The sequence below is a fragment of the Thermobia domestica genome, chromosome 18, assembly GCF_964235325.1.
Source record: "Thermobia domestica chromosome 18, izTheDome1.hap1.1, whole genome shotgun sequence".
Lineage (NCBI taxonomy): Eukaryota > Metazoa > Arthropoda > Insecta > Zygentoma > Lepismatidae > Thermobia > Thermobia domestica.
Genome location: NC_137471.1, coordinates 84390851 through 84406003, shown reverse-complemented (window position 1 = coordinate 84406003; position 15153 = coordinate 84390851). Strand labels below are relative to the sequence as shown.

At 35.8% G+C, this 15153-nt stretch overlaps 1 long non-coding RNA gene across 2 annotated transcripts in view; it reads right to left on the bottom strand.

The window, feature by feature from the left end:
• Positions 1–263: 263 nt before the first annotated feature.
• Positions 264–15153, bottom strand: part of LOC145676104 (uncharacterized) — an 83474-nt gene continuing 68584 nt past the window's right edge. For both annotated transcript variants that reach the window (XR_014129287.1, XR_014129288.1), the window contains exon 4: positions 264–636. This is a non-coding gene — a long non-coding RNA (uncharacterized LOC145676104). The remainder of the gene's footprint in view (positions 637–15153) is intronic.

The following is a 15153-nucleotide window of genomic DNA, read 5'->3' as shown; positions in this document are numbered from 1 at the left end:
GGAGAAAATTCCCCACTCGGTATTTTCACCAGATCTTGTACCAATCGTCGTCTACTGTCTTTTTCGCAAGCTACCAAACCACTTTTGCAGAACACTGCAAGATGAAGATGACATACAACGAACAAAGACCTAGCTCTTTGCCTCCAAAACAGATGACTTCTTTCAACAAGAGATTCAACAACTGGTCCTGACTAACAGTAGTGTTTCCGGAAAAAAACGACTTTACATATGGAATGACCCGGTAGATAGCAGTAATAAAACTCTTGTTCTCTATATCAAAATTATATTTTAGGAACTATCTATCCAATCTCAAAGAATTATCATACACTAAAGTATCCAATGAATTTGTAAAAGGATGAAACAATTTTAAAAAAAAAATAATTTTAACAAAAAGTTTGCTCATGTTATTTATTTATTATGGTTGTGCTTCTCGGTTTGCAGTATTTCAGGATGTAGTCATGACAACCGGAATGAACTATGTAATTCAATTGCCATTTCCCCCTCCATCGTCTACTCTGGTCACTCATACATACTTCCTTATTTTTCCACGAATAGCAGATGAGAAGTGGGGGAAGGGAGACGGAGGACATCTCTCTAGTTCCTGGTTCGCTTCCAACAGCTCAACTTCTGCAAAAACTAGATAAAAAAATGAAAGAGGATTTATTTTAAATGTTTCAAAATGATGCAAAAAATTTCCAGTAAGCAGTTAAAAAGTGAAAAATGTATTCATATAGACTATATATACAAATATATATAAAGAAAAAATATGTGGACTGGACACTAAACATAAGGGGTGCACCGACATTGCGCAAATTTTCCCACGCTTATCTGTTGACACAGATAAAGCCTTAATGAGCAGGCAACAAAATTGGAAATTGCGAAAAAAATCTTGTGCAACGTTGCCATCATTACCATAAGTATATCGACTAATAAAAACAGTCACCAAAATGCAAGTCGTTTTAACAAAAAAAAAAAAAAAAATACAAAGTAATGGATAACAATAGCATTTTCAGTCATCTATATTATATGTGTGCAATGGCGTCGTTAGAGAGGGTGACTGGGGAATGTGTCCCAGTCATTCATTTTCCGTATCATATCTAACTGTAAGATTAAAACTGTAAGAATATAGTTATTGAAAGCAAATAGTTTTGAAATACTGTAAGGAAAACAAACATATATAAAATAAACAATATATATAAATATTTCTAGAAGTTCTCTTGAAATATCGTGAACAGACGTTCGACCAATCAGAAATAAAGATTTGTCTATATCTTCCAGTTTTGGCCAATCAGAAACAAGCACTTGTATACATATTTCAGGTGTGTCTACCACATATCTTAATAACTATCCTTTCACCTTTCTATAAATGATACTTAGATTTGCATTTGCGTCTTAGTTGTTCTTAGGTGCTGTGAGAAACATTTGTTATATATTACCTAGGTATTATTCAAGAATGTGTTTCCAAATTGTGACATTCGTGGCTGCAGATTCCATTTGGGACAAACATGGTGGCGGAGGATTCAAGCCGACAATGATCTGCGACAAGCATATATGGATCCAAAATCTGAACTAGGTATTATTGATATTATTATGGTCTATTATTCTTTATTATTAATTTAATAATACCATGTGGACTTTGTTTTGTTATATATTAATACAGAATACAGTTGAAAATAGAATCTTATTCTGTTTGACTGAAGAATCTTAATTCAGTCACCATTCTTAAAAGCAAATAAACTGCTGTTCTAATAATGTACGAAATGAAGAAATTATAAAGCCAACAGTAAGATCCATCAATTTCACTACTTTCCCAATGCTTGCTTATTCTAACAAATTATTATTATTATTATTATTATTATTATTATTATTATTATTATTATTATTATTATTATTATTATTGCTTTTCTTACAGGTTCATGGATAAAGGCATTTTTTGGGTTGCCATATTTACATCCAACAGAAGTATCAGATGCCTTTACTCAACTAATATCAATGACGCCGGATGATACAGGGCATAAATTTTCCGATTACGTCCTAGAAAACTACATAGAAGACGGTTGCAAGTAAGTAGCTTCCTTTTGAATTTCATCTATAGTAGCACATGCTTCAATAACTCTTAATACTGCAAAAACTGTTGTCCTAGTTTGAACACAACATTAATGGTTGTGCTGATATGGTATTTTCTCTCAATGCAACTTAATTATAGTGAAATTTTCTTCTGTCTTCATGTAAGACGTAGATTAAAATGCAGGTTTTGATAGTTGTAAACAAATTACGGACCAAGACTATAAATATTTCTTGAATCTAGTGTTATAAATGTTTTAGTGTTTTATATAAATTGTCAATAATTGTGTGCATGAACTAAGGATCTTTTTATTTTATTAATTTTAGGTATCCACCTGTCATGTGGGCGTCTATACCATCCACGATGCGTCGGACGACAAATGGACCAGAAGCTTTTCACAGACATTATAATAGTCAATTTTACTTCCCTGCTCCTGATATTCATACGGTGATTTCTGCTTTGTTAGAGATCCAAACGGAAACTGCCATGAAAATAACGTCCATATTAAAAGGAATTTCAAAGGCCCAAAGACCAGCAGAAGTCAAAAGGAGCGAGTTTGTCATGAGGAAGTATGCTGAGTTCAGGAATTCGCAGAGAAACTATGAGAAGGCACGTATGACATTTTTAAAAGCTGTAGGATTTAAATTTCAAGCATTCAAACTGTAAAATGAAATTTTCTGTAAATAAGTATGTTGCTTTGTAAATATTAGAATGCAATAAAATATATCTCATAAAGGAATAGCTTTATACATTTCATTTCGATGCAAAATTTCACACAATTCCTTAAATCCTGTTGTTGGCAACGTCGCGGCGGAAATTTGCGCAATTTCAGCACTTTCTGCTCCTCGTTAATAAGACATAAATTACTTAGATTATCAACGATCTAATCTTTAGAAAAATTTGCGCAATGTCGTTGCACCGAACATAAGTTTATTAGCAAACACATCGATATTTTAAATGACTGAAAGGATACACACACACACACACACACACATATATATATATATATATATATATATATATGGTAGGTTTCTCTCATGACTGAAAGGCACTTGAAATGAAGAATCGCAAATGTACGTTGATTAAGTAATTGATAGCTCTATGAAATAACAGGAAATACAACAAGTGTTTTAACACCAACACAAAACAGACTTGTTCTAATATCAAATCCACGTGCAGCTATTCCATGGCAAGTTGTCGTTCAACCTTACTGGAGAATGGCAATACATACTGCTAATTTTTATTGTCGTTACATCATTTGGAGAATGCACAAATGCATTGGAGCAAGAAGTCACATGGTTTGTCTAAGCCAATCAGATCATTCTTTGAACAGGCTTTGTTCGTTTAAAGCACACGCAGGTGTGTGCCTTAAAAGTTACGTTTATGTTGTTTTAATAACATTGCTTCATTTGTTAAATAGGAACCAAGTCAAGGAGTAACTAAAACTTAAGTTAATTTTAGGAGGGTGCAAATGTATTCCTTGGCCACATTTCGTGATATACAGTACTTTGTATAGCGGATACCTAAGGTTGGCTAGCGTTCTTCATATTCTTGCCCTGTCCATAGGAAACTATCTTACTCCAGTAATATAACTTTTGCAAGTTAGCATTCAATTTTGGCAGAACATTTACTCTGTGACATATTTGTACCTTTCGTGAATATTTGTGTCACCATGTGAAGCTCTAGTATTTTATATTAAATCTATAAAATTATAAATATTGTCGCAATAACCTACTTTTAATTAATGTCTGAAATGGAGACTGCACAATCCGTTATGTTTGAAGCAGAAGTGACAATTTTTTGACTACCTTATGCATGTAGTTGCTCAAAACACCAGTTTTACTTGGTTTTGCGTAAGAAGTTACATGTTGTTGACCATAAGAATTTATGATGATTTGTAGCCATCATGTTTCTACACATCAAATTGAGAGGGCAACATCATCGAATCACTCGTGCTGCCATCTTGTGAGACATGAATGAGGTAAAAGGTATCTATTTTGCTTTCGTACCAACAGATGTCAGCTCTGGTTTCTTTCAAGCCTGTTCATATGTTCATTGTTTTAAGTTAAAATTACGAACATTAGAATTACATTGTAAACATTGTGCATTACGTTGGTAATAAGGTTTCCTATCTTTTGGTATGAGTTTAACCAAAAAATGTATTTATTTTTCAACCAGCTACAACCTAATAATACTGTACAAACTGTGACTTGAGTTGAATGAACATTAATCAATCAGTGCTAGTGTCCATTAAAATAGATGAAATCATAGACAACACTGGATAATTTAGTGTTAACCACATGAGGTGTAAAAACATTTTTTACAGGCATCTTTAGCTAAATACGAAAAAAAAAAGCGTATCCTCTTTTACACTTTATTTCAACTCGTACATGACTTTCTTTAAAAGAGAAAAAATAAATTTCTTTGTGCAAGCTAAAAATGGAATTTGTATCTAAATATTTTTTTATTTTATAATAAAAAGCTAAATGAAAATTAAATGTTTTTTTTAGTTTAACGTCTCACGTTTATGCTGTCTAGGCTCAAGGAAACGGACGATAAATGGAAGTGAATGATTACGAAATTAAATGTTTGTGCTCTTCCATCAGGAATCAAATTCAAAGATCATTGGCACTAAAAGCACGAGCGTTAGTCACTAGACTAGATTGGGCCTATACAGAGTCGTTTTGAGACGTATGATTAGTGACACACTAAAAGCCTGACTACTGCAGGAAACATATGTTAGTAGAACTCTTTAGTATGGCACTAATCACACGTCACAACGACTCTGCATAAGGCCTGACGAGTCAGGGGTGTATCCAGGATGGAGTCCTGAGGGGGGGGGGGAATTTTTCAGTTTTTTCTCTTACTAGGCTTTTGACAGCACTGATCCCCGTTCCGCTGGGTGGGTGAACGACGATTCACCACTCTCTCGATTCACCTATGGGAAGAGAAGACCCAAAAACTTAAATATAAACAATTAGCACTTTTAATTAAATACTGCGTTCAGTGTACTGTGTTCTGTTAAGCGGAAGACTTACGGGGAACAATTAGTGTTCTTAAGTAAGAGGAGAAGGTGGACGATTATATCGCTTGTGCTTCGTGATTAGAAGTTTCAGTTTCGAGTCACACGCCAGGAATCCTATTTCAACTTTTCCTCAGTCCCACAAGACAAAAGGTGGTGTTGTGCCTTTTATGTTATGTGTAGACCCAATTAGTCGCTTTCTTTCCTACCTTGAACTTATAGCCCCAGGACGCCGACGGGTAATCCAATTCCTTTCTTCAAAATAATAATAATAATAATAATAATAATAATAATAATAATAATAATAATAATAATAATAATAATAATAATAATAATAATAATAATAACTTATTGAGTGTTTCGACCGAAGTTAAGTAGGTAGGTATTGGTACGAAACCAGTTAGGTACTGGGATAGGGTGGCCAGTTTCTTTACGCAGTGGTTCAAAACGGGTCATGGTACACTTGAAATTTAGAACTGAAGTAGTGTTCAGAATTATGATTTGGGATACTACCATGCATAGACTTGTGTAAGACTTCATTATGCAGGTGTTTGGTGCTCTCTTGTGTGCACGTCAACTAATATAGTCTATCCTCAATAAGGAGGAATCAGAATTCATATAATGTCGAGGAGTCAAAACCTTCATAAAAGCTATATAATTTTCTACAATATTATTATCATTTAACAAAAGAAACATGTCCAAAGGTAGAGTATATACCAGTGGATAGATATCAAGCTAAGCAAAGACATATGAATGACTAGTTTTTGAGAAAAACTTATATAAAAATTTTAAAAAAATGAAACGAAAAACTAGGACCATGATTAGGAATTAGATTTCTGGGCTTTTGGCGTCTATGGCCATATTAGCCCATCACACGCTATGAGAAATGAGGTCCCTCGGTAGCCACACTGCCCGGCAGGAACGAAACGGTCCGGAACTATTATGTTAGATAACATTCTAGTGTGAATGAGAAAACCCAGGAAAACCTCATTTAGGACGGCTGGCCTGAAAAAGCTGTTACACTTAGCTGTTACACGAGTGTCCCCACCGAGAATCGAAACTGGGACCCTTCACGTTGAAGCTAAAAATTCGTGTACAAGAACTATTCCCACACAAACTGCATTATGACACTAACAAGAAGACAGTAGCTACATATACATATGTGTATTATGTTTAATATGATATAGGCCAAAGTTGTTGAATTTTAGCTTCTGTTAAACTATAATTTTGACGAAATACAGAGCACAAATATATTAATCGATAGAGTATATCTAGTTCAACAAAATAGCATGCATAAGGGTAAATCACAATGCGTGGTTCATGAGAAAATCGAGAAAAAAAAAACGATTTTTTGGCGTTAAAACCTGTCGTTTGTTGCCAATCTGATTCAGCTGATAATATTCTTATTCTCCTTTGGCGTTAAAATCTGTCGTTTCTTGCCAATCTGATGCAATTGATAGTTTTTATTTTGCTTTGGCGTTAAAACCTGTCGTTCCTTGCCAATCTGATGCAGTTAGTTTTTATTTTACTTTGGCGTTAAAACTTGTCGTTCCTTGCCAATCTAATGCAGTTGATAATTTTTATTCTACTTTAGCGTTAAAACTTGTCGGTCATTGAAATATGATGAAGTTGATAGATAGTTTGTATTCTGCTAAAATAGATTATTTTTTCATGTTCAGTATATGAGACCATAGATTGTTAAGTAGAAAAGATACATATTGTTCTGTTTGATTTTGTCTAACAGTGAAAAACACACTACTTGCAATGTAAACTATGATGGCTAGATTCTAGGAATACTTGAAAAAGAATAACGTGTATACTTATTGCCGTATTTTAATAATAATAATAATTTTAAAAACTCGTATTTTGTTGTTACTTTCTCTGCTTAAACAGTCTTGTCCACGCATTGTATAGTCATTGAAAAGGCGGGTTCTTCGGAACCAATCACATTTGACTTCCGAAGAAAGTTAGATGTCCGTATGTGGAAGTACACGTCTTCCTCCCTTTTTCTTTTTTATAGGAAAAGCCAATTAGTTCCCAGTTTTCCGTCTTATCTGGGTGTGGCGTTCGTTCTCCCGGGCTGCATCGACTATTATTCCATCACTCCTCCCTCGTACCCGCTGTGTATGTCTTTTATGCCTATAGCACACTAGCGTTCCTTCTTTTCATACGTCCAGGTTAAAAAGAAAAAAAAAGAAAAACAGGGGAAGGAAAATCCAAAAACGATAAAAAGGGGAAAAAAAGAAGCATGCGTTTCCCCCTTTTTTCCTATTGATCTGCGCGTAGCGTTCGCAAAAATGGGAAAAAAGTGAGCACACTATGGTGGACTCCAGCAATGTATGCAACCTTGAAGACAAGAAGCAGTGTTGCTAGCTGACAGTTTCATCAATGGTTTTCCGTATCGTAATATAATTCAATTATCTCATCCAGCTGCTTAGAACTATTACGTACACCACTGTTGAGATTATGTGCATCACTGTTTGGAAACTACAAACAAGCTACACAACAGTGTATTCTTCTTCTTCTCTGGTGCGTGGGGTCCCTGATTCAACCCCCGACCAAGTAATTTTGTTGTGGATAACATCGTGTTCAGCGGCTTTCTCGAGGTACTCTCGTTTCTTTCCACATTTTCATTCCACCAATTCTTTCATTGTCATTCCTTTTCCTTAATCATCGTTTCCCTTAGTCTAAAGGACATAATCGTGGGACGTTAAATTGAAATATTTCGTTTCTTCTTCTTTTTTTTTTACATAGGGTTAAGTAAATGAACCATCTATTCTACCTTAATGAAATTATCAATTTTTTTGGCAAAGAAATACATATTTTTTAGTACTATAAAAATTCATTTTTCTCGAAAACTACACATCAGAATTTACTTAGAACCATATCATTTTCTTCAGCTTGATGTCATCTATCGTGATATATAGGGGCTCAGTCATTGGGCATCTATTGGCTCTGAACCCTCCCCCCAAAATCTCCTAATTCAACATACATTTTTACATTTTCTGAATAAAAAAATATACTTGTTTAAGAGAGAAATGATTGATGTAGCATGAAAATTTGGTCTTACACTCCATCTGTACTCTTTGTCTTATAAAAACAATTTAGTTCCATTATTTTCCTTCTGAACATATAAGTAGGAGAAGTATTTCGTAATTATTTATCGTCTTTTCGTTACGTTACGTATATTTATATTTTTAACATATGTATTTACAGTATATATAAATATCATGCAATTGCCACATGAGCTATATGACTAATCTAAATGTGTAACTTCCCTGTAGTGAACACCTCTGAGTTACGGACAAATATAATGTGCCATTGGTGTCTGCTATTGAGAAGTTTCACCACGTCCGTGAACTTGGCCCCCACTTTGAGCACTAACGATAAAATTAGTGTCAATCGTTAGTGCATCGTTAGTGCTTCTTAGTGCACCAACCCCTAACGTTAGTGCTTAATTAGTGTAGGAGCTACAAGTAAAAAAAACTTTGGTGGGGGCAGATTCACGCTTGACACTAATTAAGTTCAATGTATTGTTGACTGTTGGTTATTTAACCGATGCGACGACATTGCGCAAATTTTTCTAAGGATTCGATCGTTGATAATCTATGTAATCTTTGACTTATTAACGAGGAGCAAAAGTGCTGAAATTGCGCAAATTTCGACTGTGACGTTGCCAACAACAGGATTCAGGAAATTGTGTGAAATTTTGCTTTGCACTGAAATAAAGTGTATAAACCCCATTCCTTTGTGAGATGTACTTGTATTGCGTTATAATATTTACAAAGCAAAATATATATCTACTGAACATTTCACGTTTACACCTTGAATCCTTCCCTTCTCATGATTTATCTGTAAATTCCTAAACACAGCGTATCCTCATGGCGAACTCGCTCCTTTTGATTTCTGCTAGTCTTTGGGCCTTTGAAATTCCTTTCACTATCGACGACATTTTCATAGCAGTTTCCGTTTGGATCTCTGGCAAAGCAGAAATTATCATATGAATATCAGGAGCAGGGAAGTAAAATTGACTATTGCAGTGTCTATGAAAAACTTCTAGAAGCTACCAGTGTTGGGTAAGTTACTTGTAAAAATGTAACGCGTTACAAGTTACTTTACTTTCTCTTAAAATGTAACGCGTTAGTAACGCGTTACTTGCCCCAAAAAAGTAACTGTTACTTTACTTTGAAAGTAACGCGTTACTAACGCGTTACTTTTAGGTCCGAAACTTTAAAAATGTGAAAAAAAAATGACTTCAATTTTCCGTACTACTATTACTACCGCTATTATTATTATTATTATTATTATTATTATTATTATTATTATTATTATTATTATTATTATTATTATTAATAATAATAATAATAATAATAATAATAATAATAATAATATTGCACGTTCTGAAACCCTTTATGTAATTGCAAGGACAAATTTCTACTTGATATATGTACATTTTCATATAATGTAACATTCATAAAATGCCATACTGCGTTACTTGTAGGGATGGACACGAGTGAGTTCGAGCGAGTTTTCTTTGACACTCGATTCGACTAGAAACAGACATCTTTGAGCTCGAACCGAGAACTCGACTCGAAAAATTTCCTCCAACTCAACTCGAATTGGGATCCAGTTTCGAGTCGACTCGAGCTAAATCCGGTGTGTAGTTTCGAGTACATTTTTCAAGTATATTACATAGACAGTATAATTATTATCAATGATACTACTGCTATTACACCTGTTATTATTATTATTATTATTATTAATAATAATAATAATAATAATAATAATAATAACACTGTATATAAAAATGAAAGATAGGCGGTTTGTAGTTGAATACTAAAAAACTAGTTTATTGCCATCCTCGGTAGTCATGAAGTCTAGGAGTCAAGGACATTGTTCACGAGCTTCTGAATTTGGGTTGAGGGTCTAGGTTGAGTATTCGGGCTCGAACCAAACAATGTTGAAAGTTATAGGTTACTGGCCAAATATCTTCAAAACTGCTCGGCCCGGGTTTAGAATTGTCAAGGACTCGAGCAGCTCGGCTCACAGCTCATTCACTATCGACCCGAACCGAGAAGTGAGCCGGCCCAACAGCTCACCCAACCGACTCGGCTACAGCCCTCAGCTCAGTTGAGCCAAATGAGCAAATGGCTCATCCCTACCAAGCCAGCTCGAGCCGATCGTTCACCCCAAGTGAGCCGGCTCGAGCCATCTTCTCAGTTGAGCCGAGCCGAGCTGAGCTTGTTATAAAAAGTCTCTTGTGGTTTCGCTATCGAGACGAGACGAGATGCGAGCAGTGTCCCCTCTCGTGAGCAACACTAAAAGTATTCCATATTACTGTTTAGCTTACGTTTCTCATGGCTTTCGTTTTCCAGTGTAATAAGGCCATGATTTCAAGGCGACTTAAAACGAACGAGCCATTTATCAAACTCGACTGGACTCGAAACTCGACGCGAAAAACTGAATCGGCTCGGAACTCGACTTGAGGATATTACCCTTGACTTGACTCGAAACTCGACTTGAATTCGAAATTCGACAATGTTGTTATGTAAAATTAAAAATAAAGAATATAGAGAAACATTACACTACTCTATAATAAACTGGACTTTGGGATAAGCAAAGTGATCTGAAAGAACTCCAATATTACATACCATCAGCAAACTATTATCTAGTAATAAAGTACGCCTGCTCATCAGAACACAGTTTATACATATTAACCCCTTATTGTAAATCGTTAATTATGGCACCCTGTCAGTCACTGACATACGTAGTTCATGCTCGATTGTTTCATTCTGAGAAATTCACTTACAGGAAAGAAACATTTGTTTCCGAAAAAAATATATATACATATATTGTAGTTACTCATCCGAAATATAACGCGAGAAAAGTAACGCAAACTAGGTACGTTACTTAAAAATTTGTAACGCGTTACCGTTACAGTTACTTTGGAAAAAATGTAACGCGTTACTAGGAAACGTTACTTAAAAAGTAACGCGTTACAAGTAACGCGTTACTTGCGTTACGTTACTTCCCAACACTGGAAGCTACTTACTTGCAATTATCTTCTACGTAGTTTTCTAGGACGTTGACTTGTTGTGAACTTCATTCCTCATTGGCTTTCTATATTATTGTCTATTTTCTTACAGTTTTAATCTTACTGGCAATCTTACAGTTAGACATAGTACAGAAAATTATTGACTGGAAATATTCCCCCTTCCCCTCTCTAACGATGCTCGTGAACACATATAATAGCGATAACTGAAAATCCTATTGTCATCCTTTATCAGTCAAAATGCTTATGGTAATGATGACAACGTTGCACAACATTTTTTTGCGCAATTTCCAATTTTGTTGCCTGCTCATTAAGGCTATATCTGCATCAACAAATAAAGGAGTGAAAGTATGCGCTATTTCAGTACACCCTATTTAACAAACCCTACCGAAAAACAAATAGGAGTAACAGTAGCGGATTCAGAAGGTAAAAACTGGGGGAGGCCATCCAGAACCCTAACTGTGATAGGTAGATCATGAGTTTACTATAAACTTTCAAACATATATAAGTAATAGTTTAAATTTTTTTGTCACTCAGAAAACTGGGGACCTAGGTCCCCCCGGCCCCTGGCTAGTCCAGCCACTGAGTAGTGAAAGTAGATTGCACTAGTAATATTTCCAGATTATAAACCTACAAATACATGAAAAATTAATTGCATTTAAGTATACACATTCACAAAACCAATGCTTTTCTCTGGCAGTACAAATGGCAATATTTGCTAATGTTTTTCATGTAGACCTATTTAAGGGAGCAGACTACTAAATATTTTTCAAAAACTAACAAATTCTCTTTTACCAGTTTTTCGTAAGTGAAAAGAGATAATGAAAGGTAACTTACCACAATAATAGATAATATTATTCTACACCCGAAAATACGAATCGGAAGAATTTTCAGTATTGACAACCATAGAAATTACAGTGTGTCCAAAATTTGAATTACCCAAAAATCTAGGTTAAGGCCGCGACTAGAAAAATGAACTCAACGGTAGTTGATTACTTATCACGTTGTCTGTGTTCCTTGTTTATTACTTTTTTAATAATATTTGTATTTTGATTCTACTGATAATTAAAAATTATTTATTTTGTATTATTTATTACAAAATAAAGAAAAACATTCCTTAAAAAGTAATCAACAAGGAACACAGATAGCATGATAACTCATCAATTGCCGCTGAGTTCATTTTTCTAGTCGCTGCCATAACCTAGATTTTTGGGTAATTCAAATTCTGGTCACACTATAATTTCTATGGGTGGCAACACTGAAAATTCTTCCGATTCGTATTTTCGGGTGAAGAATAAAATTATCTATTACTGAGGTAAGATACATTTCATTATCTCTTTTCACTTACGAAAAACTGGCAAAAGAAAAATTGTTAGCTTTTGAAAAATATTTAGTAGTCCGCCCCCTTAACACTTCGTCCACTTCTCAAGCATCTTAGGGAGTACCTTTCAAATAGTACGGCAAAAATGACATTTTCAAAGTGATCATGACGGAATGTCCACAACTATGACCGTCTGAACAAGAAAATGTTTGTTGTTATACAACTGACAGTGACTCACATAACAATAGAGAGGACGGATACGTCATGATCTCCGTGAAAGGGAAGATCTGTTGGTGTAGTAAGTCTTTTGTGAAGAAGTCTTCATAATGATGTTCCGGTGACAATAGCTTGGAGAGATAATCCAGCTGCTGCCTCCAAGGTCAAGTACGGAATTGCGTGGCTCAAGAGCATAAGTAGCTCTTTCCAGCGCGAGAAGTAATTAAAAGAGAACCATCTGTGGTGCCCGTTACTTGCTATGCCGTATTAGATAAATTGAAAAGATGTACAGTGGAAAAGGAGATACAACAGATGGTAACAAACAGTTGAAAATATACTTTTAAAAAACTTTTTTTTCTCGCTTATTTAGCAAGATGGTCTACTCTCGCGTTAGAGGATTGTAAACGATGAGAGTGTGTCCATCGTAATTTGAAGGAAAAAAAGTCGTAGCAAACACTTGCTCAAATCCACATTTAGATATTGAAATATCAGGCTGTTTCAATTCAAGTTGGAAGCCGCGGTGGATCAATGATAGAGCGTTCACCTCCGTGCATGGGGTTCCAGTTTCGATCCCAGCTCGTGGCAAGTGAGCTTTGTGGTGGACAAACACCATGTGCGTGAATTTTCTCGGGGTTCTTCCGTTTCCTTCCACTTTCTTCATTCAACCATTTCATTCATTTGTCATCATTAGTGTCTCCTTTAGACTAACCTGCATAACCGTGGGACGTAAAGATTTCATTTTCAATTCAGGTCGGATTCTGTCTTTCCCATGAGCAGGGTCACAGCAAAGGGGGAACTGCAATGCATTATAACTCTTGATTTTGATCAGAAGTACAGAATGTTCAAACTCGTGAGCCTGGTTTTCGGATCCAATTGGGTTCGAGGAAAATAATTGAGCGCGAGCCCGAATGAGCATGAGTCCTCGACAGGAGACAAATTAATAGATAGGTTCAAGTCCTTAGTCTACTCGAGATCGAGAGAGCTCAAGCTTCGTTGAGAATAGTGAGGCTGATTGAGATCATTGTGAGAAACTCCTTCTATGGTGAGTCTGAGCCCAAATTTCTGGGTTTTCGGCATCTATTGCTATTTTAGCACGTCACTTATGAGAGATGACATCGTTCGGTGAACACACTGTCTGAGGAAGTGGGGGAAAGGAGAAAGGAAGCGGTCTGAGACCTTTTATGAAGGGTACCATCCCGACTTTAAGTAGTGTAAATAAAGATAACCCAGGGAAAGCCTCACTCAGGATGGATGGTTTGGAAAAGGTTTTACACCTTTTCGACCGAATGTTTTTATCGGGAATCGAAGCCGGAACAGAGACATCTAAGGCGAGAACATTAGTGACTACGCAATGTGGGGTCTCAAAGAAGCCCCGATTAGAAAATGGCTACATCTGGTAAACCGTATTTATTTTAAGCTTTTACTACTGTTTTCTCAAATTTACTCCGTATATTACCTAAATTAGCGGCGCTCACCTATCCCTGCTCATAAGCACATTAAAACATTATTTACCCAATATTACCATTTATTTGATCACCACAAAGAACTATTCAACTTATTTAAATGGCCAATTTAGTAAAATTATAATGCGTTTATAGTTGTTGCTTCATTGTTTCACAGATAAATAGCCAAGTTAGGCTACTGACGAGTTAAAGAATTAGTTTATTTTACAGACTTTACAGTTTGAATAATAGAGATGATACTGAGACCGAGACGGACCTTTTGTAGGTCAAGGCGGGACCGAAACGGACATTTATAAGTCAAGTTAAACAGAGTTAAATAATTTGAAGAAAGCTGACTACAAAAAGAAGCTCGATTTTGAGTGTCACATTATCTGCTTCGAAAACATTCACTCGATCAAATTTCCATCTGCAAATTTCTACTGAAACGTAACGGACTTTCTAAAGTCATTTCTAAAGCGGTTGGTCACGAGGGATAAAACCTATGACAGCAGTGTGGGAAAATGGCCATAGTCGAAGCGACGAGAAGATCCAAAATCTGTGCCAAAGCTCACACTGATGCCCAGGAAGATTATGCTGCGCGTTTGATGGAATTGCAAAGGCAATGTGCATCAAGAGCTGCTGTCCCGGGCGAAAACGATAGACTCGGACCAGTACTGTCTACAATACAATTAGCGCAAGCACCAAACAACTCAAAATAAATGGCCGAAACTGGTCAACAGAAAGATGTCGTATGCAACATCAGACGGCATACATTTTAACGACCCTTCAGAAAATGAGAGAACTTGCCTGTGAGGTTCTAATGCACCCACCGTATAGCCTGGACCTGGCACCATAAAATTATCGTTTGTTTCGGTCTCTGTAGAACTCCAAGAATAGTGTTTAAAAGTTAGTTTCAAAAGAGGCCTGTGAAAATCACAGTCACAATTTCTTGACCAGCAACCACAAAAGTTCTATAGCTATGGGTTTACGGTGTTGCCGAAAAAATGGCAGAGGGTCATCGAATAAGTCGTCCAT